Genomic DNA, 21,453 nt, shown 5'->3' on the forward strand with positions numbered 1-21,453 from the left:
TATTTTGTGGAGAAAGAGCTGGTATCTGCCTTGGGCAAGGTTGATTCTCTGGGAACTCAGTCCTTTCCTTGCTAGCCTTCTGGGACCATTGATTTCCCTGCACACATCCCCCCCCCCCCCCACACACACACATATGTGTTCATTTTCATTCTAGCATTGTTTAACCTGTTTATATCAATGGGTCATTCTGCCCCTTTCTTCTATACATTTGGCCTTGACATTAAAGGCATTACCTCTCTAGCTGTACAATTCCATACTTCCATATTGTGCACAATTGCCCCCTTCATGTGTGTCTACCTGGATACAGTGTTTCAAGCATCAAGACTAAAAAAAGTCTGTCATAAGATGGCAAATTATATTTCTTACAGCACACTCCTGTGCCAACTATCTGGTAGCTGATTTTTTAACATTTAGACACCAGGTTAGATCATTTTTACCTGATTCAGGGGTTTGATTCATTTTGCGCAATCTTTTAGTCTGTGTTAGTAAACTGACTAAGAGCCCCATCTGGGGGTGGGGGGAACCTGTGAGTGGAAGCAGCATTAGCAGATCTGCCCTCCCCAAGGCATTTACCCTGGTAGAGGGGCGATTTTACCAGCATGTGGCTGCTGCAACCCCCCCCCCCCCCATGCTAGGATGTGGTGCCAGATATGTCCTAGCACTCAGCATCCCACTGTAGTAGGAGCAGGCTGGGGGTGTGGCCATTCATGGTGTTATGCTGGCAGCCGGGAATTTAGATTTATGGTGAAAGTCTATTGAGCTCCATAGAAGCTTCTTGGTGGTGGTGTGATTTTTCACTTTTTGAGCCTTCCAAGAGTGGCATTTTTTACTGATGACCAAAATCAAGATAATTCATACTCTAATATTCTCCATTACTATGTATGAGTGTGAAAGTTGGTTAATGAAGAAAGCTGACAGGAAGAAAGCTTATTCATTTCCAACGTGATGTTGGAGGAGAGTTTTACACATATCGAGGACTGCTAAAAACAAGCAGATCCTAGATCAAATCAAGCCAGAACTGTCTCCAGAAGCTAAATTGGTCACATTAAGACAAGACTCACTGGTAAAAGACTGCAATGCTAGAAAAGATGGCGACTAAAACATGTAATCTTAAAAAGACTAACATTTAGCTTGGATCATGGTGTCGAGGAACCCTAACCATTAGGAGGGTGACAAAACCCCAAAGGGGGGACTGTGAGTCCTCCAGCCCCTCCACCACCAGCCCCTTTTCTACCAGCCAGCCAGCAACCAAGAGACAAAACCCCAGCCTTCCTGGGACTGAGATCAAGCAAGTCACCCTTGCAAGGTAGGATTCTTACAAAGTAAGCTTAAGAAAACAGTTAATCTGGTAGATACAAGCCAAGGAAGGCCAAAGTACTGAATTCAGATTGAATTCTCCTGAATTCAAAAACACCACAGAATAGAAGGAAAGTGATTTATTAGAACTGTGCAAGAACATTCAATAAAAACAGTAGTGAACACTGAGGATAAAAATAATAAAATCACTTTACTAAGCAAAACACATTGACAAGCATTGGTTCAAGATGTTACCAATAACATTGAGTCCAATAAATTCCAAAGTCCAAGACAGGGTTTCTGGTCACTATGATCCATCAAAATCAAGAAGTATCCCAAAATTAAATGTAGCCTCACACAGGGCAAAACTAGAATGAAAAGTCTTAACTAAATACACAACAATCCATGTTGACCTCCTTCACATGCATAACCAGTGATGCAATGTGACAAAAGAAATGTGATCCAATCAAATAGGTACCAATTAAACTTTTTGTGTTATGTATGGAAAGATTCCTTTGGGGGGAGGAAAAGACGCAAACCATACTCGCTTCTGAGGACCGGACGTCTCCAGTACACCTTCTCCTTTGTATATTTCAATGGCAAGTCCAGAAGCAGAAGCACGAGCACCTACCAAGGGGGTGGGGGTGGGGAGCCGTTGTCCCACTGCCTGCGTATTAAAAAGTGCTGCATTTCTGTGATGCAGCCTCCTGCCAATCACCTGGCAGGTAGAATCTAAGCACTTATTCAAATGATCAGCTCTGTAAAGTGTGCTATACTTGTAGGTGTGTGAACCAACTAACTCCTACAGGGACACCACAAGGTTCCAGCTCTCTCTCTCTCCTACGAATGGAACCAAACCCTATAAGTGCTGCTAGCCGCAGGACCTCCCAAAGTGGAGTGAGTCAAACAATACTGGATTTTCGCTGTCCTCTTGTGACTGTGTACTGAAGGAGCCCCAATCATTTCATTCAAGATTTAACTTCCTTCCTGCTCTGGCGTCTGCCTCCTTTCTCTCTTCTAATTCTCCTTACCTGAAAATTGGTGATGTCATTTTACTTTTCTCAAATTCTGGCTTAGCAGTGGGTTCTCTGCCAAAGCCCTACCCTCCCTCTTCCCAAGGAGAAAATTGTGTGTGTGTGTGCGTGTGTGTATGTGTAAGAAAAAGGGAGGATGAAAAGTAAAATATCATCAAGTGATATCAACATTTCCCCATTCTCTCATTTTTCTCACGCACCCACATCACGAGGAGGCCTCTGCCACTGAGGCTAATTTTTTAATGGTCTGGCATTGTTTTACTGATACGTTTTTACACATTTTCCTAAGACATAAATCATGTCCCTGTCAGGGCAAGCTATGTTAGGCTCCTCGGCCTGTTTGTTCACAGCTCGTGCCACGGGTCCACTCAGTGATTCCAGCCATGAAAGCCTTCGACAATCCTTTGTTTCTCTAGGTACCATTTCAACATATGTAAAGTCAGGGAATAAAAAAGCATTTGCCTTCTTATTTCTCTGCTCTACCTAATGAATAAATTGAAATTCCTATCAAGAAAATAAGAATATGTGTCTCCTACTCAGATGATAATGCAGACCATTTAAGAAGGATTTGCTGGAAAACGAGAATTCAAGTCAGGAACTTAAGCTGCGAAGGGGCAATTACTGCAGCTGAGTATTTGTTTCAAAGCAGGGCGGAAGTAAATGAATGTGTCACTTTGAGCTAATGTGATAAGAAGCTAGTTTGCTCTGTCAGAACAAGAAAGGTTCTGCAAGCTTTATCCGATGGCCACAGGCACTTGGGCTCCTCCCTTGAAATAAATCACAGACTGGCGTGAAGAAGAGCAGAGCTCTGGAGCAGCTCCAAAACAATGGAATGGCACCAGAGAATAATGAAAGCCACTTGTAAGTCCACACAAAAGTTGTCTCAACAGCCCCTCCTGCTCTTTGATCACTGATAAAACCAACTAAATGTTACCAGCACCCTCTCTGGATTCTGTTTATGGGTAAGCATGGGGCCCCAGCCACAGCTTCCATTTCAATTCTTCTCATATGATTGCAATCAATTTTTAAAAAAACACCTGAAGTGGACTTACGAAAGAACATTCTAGATGTGATGTGCTTGTTTTTCAGGAACTTGTATACCTCCAAACTTAGGCCCACTCTGCACAGGCCAATAAGCACAGGTTTAGAATGGGAAAAAACCCGTTTTGGTGGGGCAGTTCTCACAGATCCCGCCCTAAAGCGAGTCTGCCCCGTGTTATTTTCCCCAAACTGTTTTTTTTAGTATTGCACTATTTGTGAGTCTTTTGAAAAATCCCAGGTTGCAGGGGGTTCATTTGTGTACGCCTGCATAGCTATGCATCAGTGGGAGGTAAATATAAAAATAGAAGCTCCTCTGTGCAAAGGAGCAATTGTTTCCACGGGCTCCAATCACAGCCTGCACAGATGCACGTGAGCATGAAAACAGGTTACTTAATCCCGAATTCAACCTCTCTATACATTTGCTGTGCGGAGTGGGCCTAAGAGAGAACAACAGAAAATTGTGAATGTTTATTGTCAAAGTTAGAGTAATCAGGGTAATATTACAAGTCATCTTGATAGGAGGTTTCCTCCCATTATTAAGGCAAGGATAATTACGGTTTGCTTCAAAAAAATATACTGGGACACAATGTAGCCAGACACAATCAAATACTCTTATTGATCAATTTCTAGGTCTTTAGTTGGAAATTTTTTAAATGCAAGTGGGGTTGCTTCTTGGTATTACCCGAGCAATCCTGCAGTTTGGGCTCATTAGAGGCTGCTTATATCGGTGCCTGCTTTCCGTGCAGTGTGTAGCTGCACACTCTCTGGAAGAATGACTGAGGCCACTTTTAACCACATAGCACATCCTAATGTCATATTAACAACACATCACTTCCACAGGGCTTGTAAAGAAGAGTTGTTCTTCCCACAGTTGAGGACAGCCATGTATCCGTCATGGCTGATCTCCCCCCCCCCCTCCCATCCGTTTTATCTACTGGTCTGTTGCTGTGCTGTTGTGCTGTGCTGTTGTGCTGTGCTGTTATGTTCTCAATCTTGCAAGCTGCTCTGAGTCTGCTGTGACAGGAATGGATGACCTAAAATCTAATAAATAATGATAACAATAACGAAGAAGTCTGCCATTAAAAAAACTCGTAGAGCTTCTATTACATAAGAACACAGTCATCCATTTGTTAACTGATGGCCCCCATAGTTTCTGAGGGACCTACTGCCCCCCTCTTGGAAGGGTTTTAGTTGTTGGACATGAGATTGCATTGGAACGCTGTGTTTTAAATTGGGGTTTTAACTGTTTAATCCTAATAGAGCCATATATATGTACTAGCGGACCCTGCCACTCTTCGCTGTGGCTTACCGTGTGTCGCACCGAGAGAGGGAGGGAGAGGGCGCTGACTGTGGCTGGGTCTTCCGCTGGGCCGGGTCTCGGCTCCATTCCCGCCCCTCCCGCTCCCCCCAGCTATCCTTCCAGCCTTGCCGGCCAGAAGGGAAGCCATCGCTCCTCTCCGGCTCTGCTGTTGTCAATGGAGAACGAGAGAGAGGGAGGCACGCCGCTCTGTGGCTATTGGTGGTGTTGCTGTTGCTGCTGCAAGAGTTGGCGCCGCTGCCGACGGCACGCCTTGCCGATTGCGGGCAAGCCACGCCCCCTCCCCCGGCTCGGCGGCCCCTCATTGGTCTGCTGGGGGGTTGGGAAAATGTGTTTTACTGGGCACCAGTGTGACCGGCGAGCCTGGTGAAGGGCGCAAAACCTGCTTGCAACGGGAAGGGACGTAATGTGAAAATTTGGGGGTGATCCGTCCAGCTGTTACCGCGTTAGGGCGTGAGGAACAAATGCACATTGAGCGTTTTATATATATAGATTATAGCTGTATTTTGTTTTAAACTGTGTTTTAAACTGTGCTCTACTTATTTATTTTCATGTGTTGTGCATAATAATAATAATAATAATAATTATTATTATTATTACAGCAAACAGTGGAAGAGGAGAAGTATGCACTGGCCGATTATGTGAAGGAAAGTCAAGAACAGGCATTCATTAAAGTGAAGAACAGACATTTGCTGAAGAACCAGAAAACTAAACAAGAATACAGGAAAAATGTGATTAAAATGAGGACTGAAAGCTGGCACAACAAAGCACTGCACGGCCAATTCCTGGAGAAAATCAAAGACAAGGTGGACAACGAAAAGACCTGGCTGTGGTTAACAACTGGTACTCTGAAAAAGGAAACTGAATCCCTGTTTTTAGTTGCTCAAGAGCAAGCCATTAGAACAAATTCGATCAAGGCAAAAATCAAAAAATCCTCGGACGATGCAAAATGTAGATTGTGCAAAGAAGCTGATGAAACTGTAGATCATGTCCTCAGCTGCTGCACAAAGATTGCCCAGACTGAATACAAACAGAGACACAACTCAGTGGCCAAGATGATCCACTGGAATTTATGCAAGAATTACAACATAAGAACAGCTAAGAACTAGTGGGAATATTGTCCAGAGAAAGTAATGGAAAATGGGAAGGTCAAGATCCCGTGGGACTTTCGAATCCAAACGGACAAAGTGTTGAAACACAATACACCAGACATCATCGTGATCGAGGACAAGAAAGTGAGCATCATCAACATAGCAGTCACCGGTGACAGCAGGGTCATTGAAAAAGAACACGAAAAGGTCACTAGATACCACGATTTGAAAATCGAGCTTCAGCGTCTATGGCACAAACCAGCTGAGGTCGTCCCAGTGGTAATTGGCACGCTGGACGCCATCCCAAAATCACTAGGGCAGCACTTGAAACATCTTCGAATTGACAAAATTAACATCTGTCAAATTCAGAAGGCAGCGCTGCTGGGATCTGCACGAATACTACGCCGATACATTACAACTTCCTAAGCCTCTGGGTGAGGCTCGAATTGTAATAAAGGCCAACAACCAGCTAAAGAACTGGCAGCTGTGAAATCTACAATCATCATCATCATCATCATCATCATCATCATCATCATCATCATCATCATCATCATCATCATCATCTCCCTGTCCCCACTACTCTTCATCATTGCTATGATTCCGCTCTCTATAATTCTGAAGAAAACAGGTCAAGGATATCAGACAGCAAGAAACTCACCAAAAATTTCACACCTTCTATACATGGATGACCTAAAGCTCTATGGAAAATCAAAAGCAGAGATTGAGTCACTACTGAACACAGTGAGAGTCTTTAGCACTGACATTGCAATGGATTTTGGACTTGACAAGTGTGCAACTTTGGAACTCAGTAAAGGTAAACTTGCAACATGCGAAGGTGTGAATATGCCAAATGCCATAGAAATAAAGAGCTTACCAGTGAATGGAAGCTACAAATACTTGGGGATACTGCAAGCAGAGAACATCAAGCACGCAGAAGTCAAAGGCGCAATTAGGAAGGAATATCTTAGAAGGGTAAGAAAATTTTTGAAATCAAAGTTAAATGGAGGAAATACAATAAAGGCAATTAATACTTGGGCGGTGCCTGTAGTACGCTACACTGCTGGCATAATTAACTGGACACAAGCCGAATTGGACATCCTGGACAGAAAAACAAGGAAAATTATGACCATCAATCGAGCACTGCATCCAAGAAGTGATGTAGACAGACTCTACCTAGCAAGGTCAGAAGGAGGAAGAGGACTGCTCCACGTCAAGCAATCAGTAGAGAAAGAGAAAAGAGGCCTGAAAGAATACATCGAAGAAAGTCAAGAGCCAGCATTGAAAGAAGTCCACAAGGCTGAGATGCTGAAAGCCAAAGAATCAAAAGAGTATAGAGTCCAACAGTTTAAAACATGAAAGGAGCAGTGGCTAAACAAGCCACTCCATGGGCAGTACTTTAAGAACATTGAAGGGAAGGTTGACAGCAAGCAAACATGGGAGTGGCTCAGAAGGGGAACTCTAAAGAAGGAAACTGAAGGCCTGATTTTTGCTGCCCAGGAGCAAGCATTACGGACAAATGCAATAAAGACACGAATCGAAAAGTCCTACAATGACCCAAAGTGCCGTCTCTGCAAAGAGGGTGATGAAACCGTGGAGCACATCATCTGCTGTTGTAAGAAAATAGGCCAAACTGACTATCTCGAACGTCACAATAGGCTAGCAGCAATGGTGCACTGGAACCTTTGCAAAAAGTACGGCCTGCCCTGTAGCAAGACCTGGTACGAGCACAAGCCAGAGAAGACCACAGAAAATCAAGAAGCAAAAATACTCTGGGACTTTAGAATACAGACAGACAGACACCTGGCACACAACACCCCAGACATAACAGTGATAGAGAAAAAAACATGTTTGGATCATAGATGTTGCTGTGCCAGTTGACAGCAGGGTAGAGGACAAAGAGCTGGAAAAGATCACAAAATACAAGGACCTACAAATTGAAGTTGAACGATTGTGGCAAAAAAAAGAACAACAGTAATCCCACTAGTAGTCGGTGCTCTAGGAGGAATCCCAAGAAATCTTGAAAAACATCTGGAAAGCCTAAACTTGGACAGAACATCAGTCCACATGCTGCAGAAAGCAGCACTTCTAGGAACTGCACATATTCTACGCAAATACCTCTAACATCCTAGGTCCTTGGGAAGGACTCGATATTCAGAGATGAATTCCAGACACTTGTGCTGTGTTGTTATGTGTATAATAATAATAATAATAATAATAATAATAATAATAATAATAATAATAATAATAATAATAATAATAATAATAATAATAATAATAATAATAATAACTGGAGTGTTTGGCTTTGAAAATATAGAAGCAACTCTGGAACAGATACATTGGCTATTTATTTTCTTCCTGACTGAGGCCCCTTCCACACATGCAGAATAATGAACTTTCAATGCATTTCCACAATTGTTTGCAAATTATTCCGCACAGTAAAATTCAGCTGCAAAGTGGATTGAAAGTGGATTGGAAGTTCATTATTCTGCATGTGTGGAAGGGGCCTCAGTTAAGATGCTTGGTTTTATGTTTAATGGGCTGAACTAATCCGGAAAGAAAGGGACCTGAACGACATGGAAGCACGGGAACGAGTAGCTGCCGCTGATCTCCAATGGGAACTCACCATTCAGGCTACCATGAGGTCAGACCTCCGGTGCGATGCAGCAAGTCAGGCTCGCCCGCGAACCAAGGACGACCCACCTACCAGACCACAGCCTCGGTGCTACGCTCAACCCATGCCTGTAAGGTTGCTTAGGATTTCTGACAAGCCTGAAGTTAACCTTGAGTCTACATTCCTTCCTCCGGGCGTTGTGCCCAGTCTTTATCTGTGTGCTTGCCATCTTTGGCTTCTGTTCTGTGTGAATCTCTATCTTGGTGGGAAAGCTGGGTTGTTTTGGTTTTGGGTTTTCGCGGGAAAGGTTTCGCACGAAAAAGCAGCGGCTGGGGGGAAGTCTGGTCAGATTTCGCATTGTCTGTAGAAGATCATGATTGCCTACCAATAAATGAACTGATACGGTTACTATTGGTCTGGACTGTACTGTCCGCTACGCAGCCAACCAGCCGCGGCTGCCCGGCGGCCGGAACAACGTGCTCAACCGGCTCCGATCCCAGCACCCGCAGTGAGGCCGGCGCCTCCTCCAGCTCCAGTACCCGGCCGTGCCTATCCGAGACCGCGCATACCAGCTTGTTTTGATGGTTCAGCGTCTAAGTTGGCCTAGTTCATCCTCCAACTGGATGCTCACATGCAGGAATTCGATGATCTCTACCGTTCCGAGCGTGAGAAAGTTAGAGACATTGGGTCCGTTTTGGATGGTGATGATGCCGAATGGTTTGTCGAATTGTTCGAGCAGGACGCTGAAGAACTAAATTCTGTGGCGGCGCTACTGCAAGGACTTCGGTTGCACTTTGAGGATAGAGATGCATCTACCAAAACCAAGAAACTCCTTAAAACCATCAGACAAGGGAACCGTCCCTTCGCAGAATATGCTCGTCAGTTTCGGGCAGCCACCAGCAAGATTACGGATTGGCCTGATCGTATGAAATGCGAGTATTTCTTCGAAGGCGTTGATCCCAAAATCCGTGAATGGGCCGTTTTGCATCAAGAACCGCGCACAGTGGCTGGATGGATTGAAGTGGGAGGCCAGATCGCAACGCGCCTTCTACGCTCCGGCAGTGCAACAGCCAAAACCCAGCCACCAAAGCCACCCAGTGCCCCAGCCAAGAAGGCAGCTAGCGGAACATCCGTCCCCAAAACCGTCCCCGAGTGTCGTCGATGCCTGGGTCTCTGTCTCTACTGCGGCCATATGGCTGCTAATTGCCCGAAGAAAACCAAGCCACAAGGAGCGGGTTCTACATGCAAGCCAGCTGCCAAACCCCCACGCAAATCGGGAGGCAAAGCACCCCGGGGATCATCTCAAGCTTTGGTGGAGGAAGACCCAGATGTGTTGGATCGTCAGTGTCAGTCAAAAAAGCACCCACCTCCACGACTCTATCTACTACCGCTTCAGAAATCACCTCTGAGAGATGCCGCCGATTGGGTCTCTGCCTGTACTGTGGTGATCCTGTACATATGGCTGCCAACAGCCCAAAGAAAGCCAAACCTGGGGCCCCGCCTAAAAAAGCAACTGCCAAACCACCACGTCGTTCATAAGAACATAAGAACATAAGAACAAGCCAGCTGGATCAGACCAAAGTCCATCTAGTCCAGCTCTCTGCTACTCGCAGTGGCCCACCAGGTGCCTTTGGGAGCTCACATGTAGGATGTGAACGCAATGGCCTTCTGCGGCTGTTGCTCCCGATCACCTGGTCTGTTAAGGCATTTGCAATCTCAGATCAAAGAGGATCAAGATTGGTAGCCATAAATCGACTTCTCCTCCATAAATCTGTCCAAGCCCCTTTTAAAGCTATCCAGGTTAGTGGCCATCACCACCTCCTGTGGCAGCATATTCCAAACACCAATCACACGTTGCGTGAAGAAGTGTTTCCTTTTATTAGTCTTAATTCTTCCCCCCAGCATTTTCAATGAATGCCCCCTGGTTCTAGTATTGTGAGAAAGAGAGAAAAAATTCTCTCTGTCAACATTTTCTACCCCATGCATAATTTTGTAGACTTCAATCATATCCCCCCTCAGCTGCCTCCTCTCCAAACTAAAGAGTCCCAAACGCTGCAGCCTCTCCTCATAGGGAAGGTGCTCCAGTCCCTCAATCATCCTTGTTGCCCTTCTCTGCACTTTTTCTATCTCCTCAATATCCTTTTTGAGATGCGGCAACCAGAACTGGACACAGTACTCCAAGTGCGGTCGCACCACTGCTTTATATAAGGGCATGACAATCTTTGCAGTTTTATTATCAATTCGTTTTCTAATGATCCCCAGCATAGAGTTTGCCTTTTTCACAGCTGCCATGCATTGAGTTGACATTCCCATGGAACTATCAACTAAGACGCCCAAATCCCTTTCCTGGTCTGTGACTGATAGCACTGACCCCTGTAGCGTATGTGAATTTTGGATTTTTTGCCCCTAGGGGCATCACTTTTGCATGTGGCTACATTGAACTGCATTTGCCATTTCTGAGCCCACTCACCTAATTTATCAAGGTCCGCTTGGAGCTCTTCAGAATCCTTTGTGGTTCTCACCACCCTACCTAATTTGGTATCATCTGCAAACTTGGCCACCACGCTACCCACCCCTACTTCCAGGTCATTTATGAATAGGTTAAAGAGCACTGGTCCCAAAACGGATCCTTGGGGGACACCACTCCCGACATCTCTCCATTGTGAGAACTTCCCATTTACACCCACTCTTTGTTTCCTGTTTCTCAACCAGTTTTTAATCCATAGGAGGACTTCCCCTCTTATTCCTTCATTGCTGAGTTTTCTCAATAGTCTCTGGTGAGGAACTTTGTCAAAAGCCTTTTGGAAATCCAAGTAGACAATGTCCACCGGGTTCACCCCTGTCCACATGCCTGTTTACACCCTCAAAGAACTCTAGTAAGTTTGTAGACAGGATTTGCCTCTGCAAAAGCCATGCTGACTCTTTCTCAGCAGGTCTTGCTTTTCTACATGTTTTATAATTTTATCTTTAATGATAGATTCTACTAATTTACCAGGAACAGATGTCAAACTGACTGGCCTGTAATTTCCCGGGTCCCCCCTAGATCCTTTCTTAAAGATTGGTGTGACATTGGCCATCTTCCAGTCTTCAGGGATGGAGCCTGATTTCAGGGATAAGTTGCATATTAAAGTGAGAAGATCAGCAATTTCATGCTTGAGCTCTTTAAGAACTCTTGGGTGAATGCAATCTGGGCCAGGGGATTTGGTAACATTTAGTTTATCAATGGCTGCCAGAACTTCTTCCTTGTCTACCACTATCTTCGCTAGTTCCTCAGATTCGCCTCCTAAGAAGCTTGGTTCAGGTGCAGGAATGTTCCTCACCTCCTCTTGCGTGAAGACAGATGCAAAGAATTCATTCAGCTTCTCTGCAATCTCCCTGCCATCTTTTAGCACACCCTTTGTTCCTTTGTCATGTAACGGGCCTACCGCTTCCCTTGCTGGCTTCCTGCTTTTGATGTACTTGAAGAACTGTTTGTTGCTGGTCTTGATGTTCGCAGCCATGCGTTCCTCATAATCCTTTTTTGCCTCCCTTACAGCTAACTTGCTTCTCTTTTGCCACCATTTTTGTTCAACCACTCCGAAGGCATCCGAAGGCGCTTCCAAAGAACTGACTGCAGAGGAATCAGATTTCCCTGAGGAGGGGGAAGACCCAGCCGAAGTTGGACTCTCTACGGCGGTTCCTGAAACCTCTGAGCCTCCAAAAGATGCGGTGAGTGATGGTGGCGCCCCCATTACTTTAATGACTACTTTGACTAATCCAGCAACCTTTATTCTTTCCTTTATTCTTTATTCAAACCTTTATTCTTTCCCAAATACCTCTCAAAACCAACCAGTTCTCATTTCCTCCTAACTCTATAAAATTTTGTAACGTCATAATTTCTCCTCCTTCTCTAATCAAATTTGCCACAGTTTGGATTCCTTTTCTTTTCAATATTTTTTATCACTTTTCCCCTTTTTTTCCAGCCACACTTCCCAGAGGTGCCACATCCAGAGTGCCGGGCATCCATTTACCTCTCCATTTCCCCCATATATCTAGTAGCACCTTTCTTGCCCCTATTGCACTTTGATTTCTTTTCTTCAACTCTTTATTAAAAAATACCACGAACACCAACTCCTTTGTTTATTTCATTTTCGAACTTAACCCATCCTTCAACATTATCTTCATTTATACTCATCAGACTCTTAATCTGGAATGCTTCATAATATTCTTGCATTTTCGGAATCCCCCAACCTAAATAATTTTTTGTCATGTATATAACCTTATGCATTACTCTTGGATTTTTTTGATTAAACACCCAAGCTTTCAGCTTTCTATTCCATTCCTCAAATTGCATCTTCTTAATTTCTCTTCTTGACACCCTACATTCTGGCTGCCACAGAAATGTCCCGTCCCAACATTTTGTTTTATGTTATTGTTCTGCTTAGTACTCTCTCTACCTCCTCCTTATCCTGTGTTCTCAGTTCTACTCCTCTCTATCTCATGCCTCATTTTAATGACTCTACATACCTTCCACCCTCTCGGTGGGGGGGGGGGTGTCACCAGGATCTTAGCCCTATGGTGAAAACATTCCAGTAGAGACAAAGATGACAAGGAACACCTGCAGGCATCTGTAAAATAAGACCCCCCCCCCCTTGTCCAATTCACTTGAAATGTGGAAGTCTTGAGTAGGGAAGGAGGACTCTATTCCCTGAAATTTTAGTTGCATTTGCTTAACAGGACTCTAATCTGGAGGACCAGGTTTGATTCCGCATTCCTCCACAGGCGCAGCACACTCTAATCTGGCCCACTGGATTTGTTTCCCAGTTCTTACACACTGGGCTAGTTCTTACACACTGGGCTAGTCAAAGTTTATTCAGAACTCTCTCAGACATACCTACCTCACAAAGGTGTCTATTGTGGGTAGAGAAAGGGAAAGGATTGTTGAAGGCTTTCATGGCTGGGTTCAACTGTTTGTTGTGGGTTTTCCAGGCTATGTGGCCGTGGTCTGATAGATGTTGTTCCTGACGTTTTGCCTGCATCTATGACTGGCATCTTCAGTTATGTATCACAGAGGGAAGTCTGTGGACACAGTGTGTAACAGAATTCCCTCTGTGATACATCTCTGAAGATGCCAGCCACAGATACAGGCGAAACGTTAGGAACAAGATCTACCAGATCACGGCCACACAGCCCAGAAAACCCATCACAACCAAAGGGAAAGGAGTTCGTAAGGCACCTTACGATTGAGGAAAGCAGGGTATAAATCCAAACTTTTCTTCTTAAAAAATAGCTCCAGACTGCATTTCCTCCTTTCCTCCAGACTGCATTTCCTCATAAGAAATAATGCCATAGATATTCAGTATTAATTAAAAGAAAACTGAATTGCCTGTGTGGCTGTGAGCCGCCTTCCTTTGGAACTGATTGGTCATAAGAACTGTCTCCCTTTCCCTCTCACCTGGTTCCCAGGAGACAGTAAAATAAACAAAAAAGAAATTTCAGGAAGGCTGCAGAATTCCCAGCACAATTCTAAATATTTGCTGATATCAACAGAAGTGGAGCTTTTGGAAATGGGAAAATATCAGACAGCAGCAACTCACTGCACACTCCTGGGTGACCTTGGGCTAGTCACAGTTCTTTGGAACTCTCTCAGCCCCACCTACCTCCCAAGGGGTCTGTTGTGGGGAGAGGAAGAGAAAGGAGCTTGTAAACCACCCTGAGTCTCCTTACAGGAGAGAAAGGTAGGACATAAATCCAAACTCCTCCTCCTCCTCCTCCTCCTCCTCCTCCTAGTCTTCCTCTCAAAACTTGACCCTTTACTTCTTGTAGGACTCTGTCACCAAGTCCAGTTGCTTCTCCTATATAACGATGTGGCAAATTTCTGTGCCCTTGCTCTGCATATCGTTTGGGGCATCTTCAACCTTGACTACTGTGACCTTCTCCTCTCTTCTCTTCCATTTCCTCACCTTACTTCTTTCACCCTGTTCACAAATTCAAGCACCAAAATCTGGTCAGAAAACATGCTCCTGATTTCCTTGCACACATTTTCTGTCCACTCTTAAATCTAGAGCCAACTGTTCATCTTCACATTATTTCTTGACACACATGTTCTGAGATATCCTTGTTCTTCACTGTTTTAAGCCCTCCATCATCAGCCATCCAAAGACTTCCTCTTAACTCCTTGCTGCTCCTTGTGCCTGAAATGCCCTCCCAGAACCCACCCAGGCTCACAATGCCAGTCGGCAGCTTCATTTTTTCTTTTGCTCCTGCTGAAAGTAACACCATCAGACTGACTTAGAGAAAGGTTATCACACCAAAAGCCAACAAGCAGCTCTGTAGAAATCAGGTTCTCATCAATGTAAAATTTTTGACAGGATCAGTTCTTTTGAGGCATTTTATATTTCTACATAATGGATAGAATCAAGATAAGATGTTTTATGTTTAATGATTTTTGAGCTTTTTCCCCAACTACATCCTTACCGTTATCACATGCACAAAACAATTAAATCATATATTCTGACAGTCAAGTGTAACCCCCATCTGAAGATCTGTATATCTATGGACTAAGGCCATACTGACAAAACAGAAATGTTTCTCTAAACTTGGGCTTACAATGCCCCTCCCCCTAAATCTAAGAAGGGAGTTTACAAACAAACGCAGGCATAGAAGCCTGTTGTCTGAAAGTGGACAGGTATGCAAAAAGAAGGAAGGTGACAAAAAAGAGAGATCATCACATGCAGTGACTCTCCAACATGATGGTGGCTCTCCTCCAGCCCTGCCAATTCATTGTCAACAGTTTCCTCTAAAGCCCACACAGCCCTCTTTGCTGTGCCCGCCCCCGGCAGGTTCCCCAACCCTAGCTCAAGTGCTGTTGAGACAGTGAAGCTCATGGGGGGAGGGGGGAGGCACCACCATGAAGCTGGAGTTGGGCAGACTGGGGAGGAATCCCTCCACAATGCTCATGGGTTCCCTCTGGCATATAAACACCATTTAACTAATATAATAGTGACAGCATGTTTAATGAGAAAGGCCACCTTGTGACCACCTCCCTGTGCTTTGGCAATAGTTTTTTGAAGCGTGGGGTACATTTGACAGAGGGAAAGAAACTTCACCTGAATTCTCATGTGGGCTCAGGTTGTCATGGAGCTGAAGCTGAATGGCTCCATAGCACCATGATGTCATCACATCGTGGTCAGGCCAATAGCAAAATAGTCAGTTTGGCATAAGGGATGCAGCAGAGTCATATTGGGAAGAACCAGTTTCAAATCTCCATTCTGCATTGGAAGGACTTTAGGCCCAAGGTGAAACGGGCTTAGCTCCCAGCTTCCCCCCACCAGCAGTCTAAGATCCTCTCCGTTCTGATCGGTTGTTACTAAGGCTCTATCCATTGGTGACCACTGATTGGCACTTCAGTTCAAGACTGGCAAGACAGCCACGTGTTCATCACACCCACCTCATAGAGTTATTCTGAATATGAAACAGATAAAAGAATTATCTAAGCTACCCACTAGGAAAAGAAGAACCATGTAAGATCCCCACTATGGAGAAAGGTGGGGTATACATGAAGCAAGTTTATAAAAAAAATAATTTATGCTAAATTAGTTGAAATCTAATTTGTAAATTTAATTTAATCTATAATTTAAAATTTAATCTAATTTAATTTAATATATGGGTTATTTAAATTAAATTAAATTCAGAAGCATTTCATGTAATAAAAACTTTACATTTTGCAGTGGGACCCTATCCAACTTAAAAGCACAACAAAAGATGGAGGAGGAGAATGCTGAATGATGTATTGCTTAACCCAGATAGGTTGGTATGAGCGAAGACATAATCCATCACTGGTGCAGGTAAGTTAGCTTCAAATTTAGTAGCCTTCTGGGTAGCACCCCTCAGCTTTAAATGGCAACATATTCTTGGAACAGATGAACTAACTTTCAGAAAGGAGAGAAGTAGTAGTAATGGGAGATTTCAATTATCCTGATATTTGTTGGGAGTCAAACTCTGCCAAGACTATAAGAACCAACAAATTCCTCACTTGCCTTGCAGGCAGTTTCATGGTCCAGAAGATGGAAGAGGCAACCAGGGGATCAACTATTTTAGATCTGTGTCAAGCCTGGATATGGGAGGGGGTGCTGTTCCGAGTTACTTTCACTTTTGCAGGTGCTTGGCTATCTGTCAGCCTGACCTTGGGAGTCTGCTGTTGGGATGGGCCCCAGGCCTGGGTTTCTCAACTCTGTAATGTTCTCACGTGGGGGTTGGGAGGAGTGAGGCATATGACCAACTGCTTGGCGCCTTTTTGCCAGTTTTGTCTTTTTCATTGTTCTCTGATGTCTGCCAATAAAATCCTTGAACCAACCGAGTGTTTATTGGGTCCTGATCCAACATTCTGCTCCTAACCAACAATAATGGTCTGGTTAATGATGTGGGAGTGATCCTTAGGTGGGAGTGACCATATTGTCTTGGAGTTTGTTATACATTGGAAAGGGGATGCCAAGTGTAGTCAGACACTCATTCTGAACTTTACGAAAGATTATTTCAGTACACTTAAGAAACAACTGGGTGTGATCCCATGGTTAAGAATAGTGAAAGAGAAGGAAGTGAATGGCGGATGGGAGTTTCATAGAAGTGAGATCTTGAAGGCATAATTTCATATAATTCCAATGAGAAGGAAAAAATGGGAAATGTCTAAGGAAACCAGCATGGATGTCTAAAGAATTTTCAACTGAGCTGAAATTTAAAAGGGACATGTACAAGAAATGGAAAGGGGGGGGGATCACCAAATAGAAATACTGTTAGATGGGTTTGTAATTGGTTGACTGACCAAACTCAAAGGATGCTCAGCAATGGCTCATTTCATCATGAAGAGAAGTGGTAGTGGGGTGCCACAGGGTTCTGTCTTGGGCCCATGCTATTCAAAAATTTTATCTGGGAGTCTTACCAAATCACAAACTGAACATAACTTATGTTCAGTGTAATGCAGGATCTAAGAAAGCCAATGCAATCCTGGGCTGCATCAACAGCAGTACAGTGTCTTGATTAAGGGACATAATAGGATCTCTCTATTCTGCACTGGTCAGATCTCACCTGAAATGCTGTGTCCAGTTCTGGGTACCTCAATTCAAGAAGGTTACTGACAAACTGAAACTGGTCCAGAGGAGGGTGACCAAAATTGTAAAAGGTCTGCAATCCATGCCCTACGAAGAGAGATTTAGGGTATGATTAGTCTGGAGAAGAGAAGGTTAAGGGAGCTATGTTTAAATATTTGAAGGGATGTGATGTTGAAGAGGGAGCAAGCTTGTTTGTTTGTTTTTTGCTGCTCCTGTGGCCAGGACAAGGAGTAATGGATTCAAGGTACTGGAAAAGAGATTTCACCTGAAGATTAAGAAGAACTTCCAGGCAGTGAGGGCCATTTGGAAGACACTTCCTTGGAGTGTGGTGGAGTCTCCTTTTGTGGAGGTTTTTAAACAGGCTGGATGGCCAACAATCAGGAGTGCTTTGATTTTGTCTTCCTGCATGGGAGAGGGGTTGAACTCAATGGTCCTTGTGATCTCTTCCAACCCCATGATTCTATGATTCTATATACTTCTAATAGAAAGCTACAACTGGCTTTTGCAGGCTTCTTGTTGGCCATATGAGCCAGAGCCCTGGACTCCGAGGCCTGAGTGCACCACGGTCTGTCGCCCAGGCGAGGGTGCAGCGCACTGGATCTCTCAGTATCTTATGCAACAGAATGTACATTTCTTTCCTGATGTGAAGATTCAGGCCAAGGCTGCATTAGCCACAATGAGTCCTCCTGCTGTGGGATTCTTAGTTCTGCATGAGTCAGCTTTCTTTCAAGAAGCTGCTATTCCTGCTGAGCCTCCTTCTCCTCATTTTTCTTGCATATGGATTCCTTGTGGTCAAATGTATTCTAAAAAAATGCCCAAATTCTATTTTGTATCCTCCTTTTTATGTTATATAGTTCCCTCTAGGTTTTCACAACATGATTTCTTCCTTTTTAATTCAGAAAATAAAGATCTGCCTTGATGAAGTGATGCCATTTTTTTATCTTACTGGGCTGACAATGAAAGTGCAGCAGCTGTGATCCAAACACCCTGCTGGATGAGCAGCAAATCCTGCAGTGCAGAATCGTTCCTGTAAATGGGAAGTGATTTGAAAAGACCTGACAGGCGAGAACAGCAAGCCCTGAAGTCATGCAAAATGCAAGAGAAATACCACTTTAAGGAGGCTTCACAATGTCTCTAGAAACGGAAACTAGCAAGCAGGCTAACAAAGCTGCTTGGGCATTAATCATCTCCCTAAGATTACATCTGAAGAACTCAAACGTGGTTTTATTTTCGAGCATTTGCAACATGCAGACTAAAATAAATATTTAAAAGGCATTCATAGGTCAGCACTTGTTAGAGCTAGAAAGCATATATGTTGCTTCCACCAGGGAAGCATTCAGAAGGTTCTGTTGAGCATCTCTCTCTATAGGTGTGTCTGTGTTCATCTTGGATTTGGAAAATGCTTTTCCTCATATTGCTGATAGTCACTCCTGAAACCTCACTTCAACTCCAGCTTTGCTTCTGGCTCCTTGTGCATAAATCCTATTGAAACCTCAGCATGACCTATAGCACCTGAGAGAGACTCCATTTGGCTATTATTCCAAAGTATTGTTTGTTTGATTTCTGTCAATGGCAGAAAATATTGGAATACTGAAATGAAGAAAAGCTAGAGGGAACAAGAACAATTTGGACCCACAATAGTCGATCTAAGTATTTGGAGCAAGATTCCTACAAAGTCCCATACTAAAGGCAGTCAAAGAGTCACCAGTGGTATGGATACCTAGTCCAAACTGACTTGGTGTGGTGACCTACTTCAAAACTAACAAAACCAAAAAACCAGTGCGTTCACAATTTGTTTTAAAGAAAAAAGTCTGGGTCTACTTTCCTCGGCTTCATGACGCACTTTTGGGTTAGGATCAACAGGCAGGGAAATTCTGACCTACAATCAGGCCATGCAGGCTACTTGTGCACCCCAGGCAGCTGTGGAAGGATTTGCCCTTGTGTTGTGTGTGTTAAGTGCGTTGAAGTTGCTTCTGACTTTTCACGACCCTATGACTTAATGACCTCCAAAACGTTGTACCATTGACAGGTTTGCTCAAGTCTGGCAACCAGAGGACTGTGGCTTCCTTGGTTAGGTTAGTTCAGGGGTAGGGAACCTGCGGCTCTCCAGATGTTCTGGAACTACAATTCCCATCAGCCCCTACCAGCATGGCCAATTGGCCATGCTCTGTAGAAAAAACAATGATAGGATGCTGTAGTTCAGGCTGAACATCTGGAAGCAGGATTCCCTCCTGGGATAGATGTCATCTCAAATTGGGTCCTTTTTTTTTTTTGCTGCCTTCAGTTTTTCCCAGCATTACTGTATTTTATAATGTGACTTGTTTTCTCAAAATGTGATCAAAGCACAATAGCCTCCAGTTTAATAATTTTAGCTTCCAGGAACTGTTCAGGCTTGATTTGATGGAGGATCCACTTATTTGTCTTTTTGGCCGTCCAATCCCTAGAACTCTCCTCCAACATCACGCTGGAAATGAATGAACTTTCTGTATATTTAATTTAACTTTATTTCTGTACATTTAATTTAAATGAATGAACTTTCTTTCTGTTAGCTTTCTTCACTGTCCATCTTTCATACCCTTACATAGTGATGGGGAATTCTAGGAAATGAATTATCTTAGTTGTCTGTTCTTGTTAGGATTTAAATGGATTCTTTCTATGGCTTGGAACAGATCTATTGATATTCTGGTGAATTTTTTTCTCCCAATTGCTCTCCTTGCAGCTTTCATCTCTTCTGTATAGTTCTTTAACCGCCCCTGGGGTGCTGTTCACACAGGAGGTGCTGCTGCATCGCAGCAGCGCGGTCCTAACCCCCCAACCAGCGCAAAGACACTGCTTTCAAACTTTGCTCAGGGAGCGAGGTTTTTGGAATACGCCGTCTTCCACCCATTGCCAAGCAAATGGCAGCAGGTAAAAGCTGGCATATTCCCTGAATTGCTCCCAAATGGCTTCTTACCTTCTCCTGACTTCCGTTGCTCTGAGGAGGCCAGGGGACATGCCTCCTGGCCTCCATCACTGCAGCCATTGCTCTGGCCATGGGGCGTGTCCCCTGGCCTCCTCAGAGTCACAGAAGCCAGGAGAAGGCAAGAAGCCATTGGGGGGTTGTGCAGCTGTGTGGAGCCTGCTCCGCCAGCTGCACAGCCCATGGGCCCAGGGCTTGCATTGGCATGAATCATGCCGATGCAGCCCCACAAATCTGGCTATAGCTTTTTGTTCTTGAGAGCAGTTGTGTAGTCTTAGGGAAAGAGGCATTTCACCTTTTATTTCCCTACCATTCCCTCCCCCATTTCTCCCTGAACAGCTTGGGGACTGGGGATTTTGCTTGTTGTACCTTCAGAAGGTTTATGTAGGCTTTTTACACAGATCAGTAATTTTTATAGCACTATTACACTGGCCCTTTCCCCACTTACCATTTGCTGCGCGCTACTGTCCCCAAATAGCGCATGGTCCAGCGGTGCTCCCCACGAGTCTGGGTGGCGACAACGCAGCCACCCCGACTCTGCGCTCTCACGTCCCCTCAGCGCACGTCATTTCTGACGCTGAAGAAACGGCACCTTCTGACTGCCCCGCACAGAGCACAGGGCAGTGGAGAACACGACCCCGTGCCGGAAATCCCTCGCGCTGGGAGCAGCCCGCCACAAATCGTAAGTGGGGAAAGGCCCACTGTAGCACTACAGCAAATAGCTTTTTAAACAAAAGCCCTCAGAAAGTCCTTTGGTGACTTGGTAGGAAAAAATGAAAATGGGCCTAGTCTGAGGAAGGTGCATTAACAAATTCTCATGTGGATGTTTCATGACCAATCCAAATGCTTCCAGTATCCACAGCTGCAACTAATGCAAAGCAGAGATTCTTTCCCATGTGGATGCACCCTTTGTTTACTACTCTAATACTGTGCAATATTTATGTTGTGTCACTAAAGAGAACAAACAAGGGGCTTTAGTTCCCACTGAAAGAGCAAAGAAGCTATCAGGTCTTGGCC

Source organism: Sphaerodactylus townsendi, linkage group LG10 (genome assembly GCF_021028975.2).
Source record: "Sphaerodactylus townsendi isolate TG3544 linkage group LG10, MPM_Stown_v2.3, whole genome shotgun sequence".
Lineage (NCBI taxonomy): Eukaryota > Metazoa > Chordata > Lepidosauria > Squamata > Sphaerodactylidae > Sphaerodactylus > Sphaerodactylus townsendi.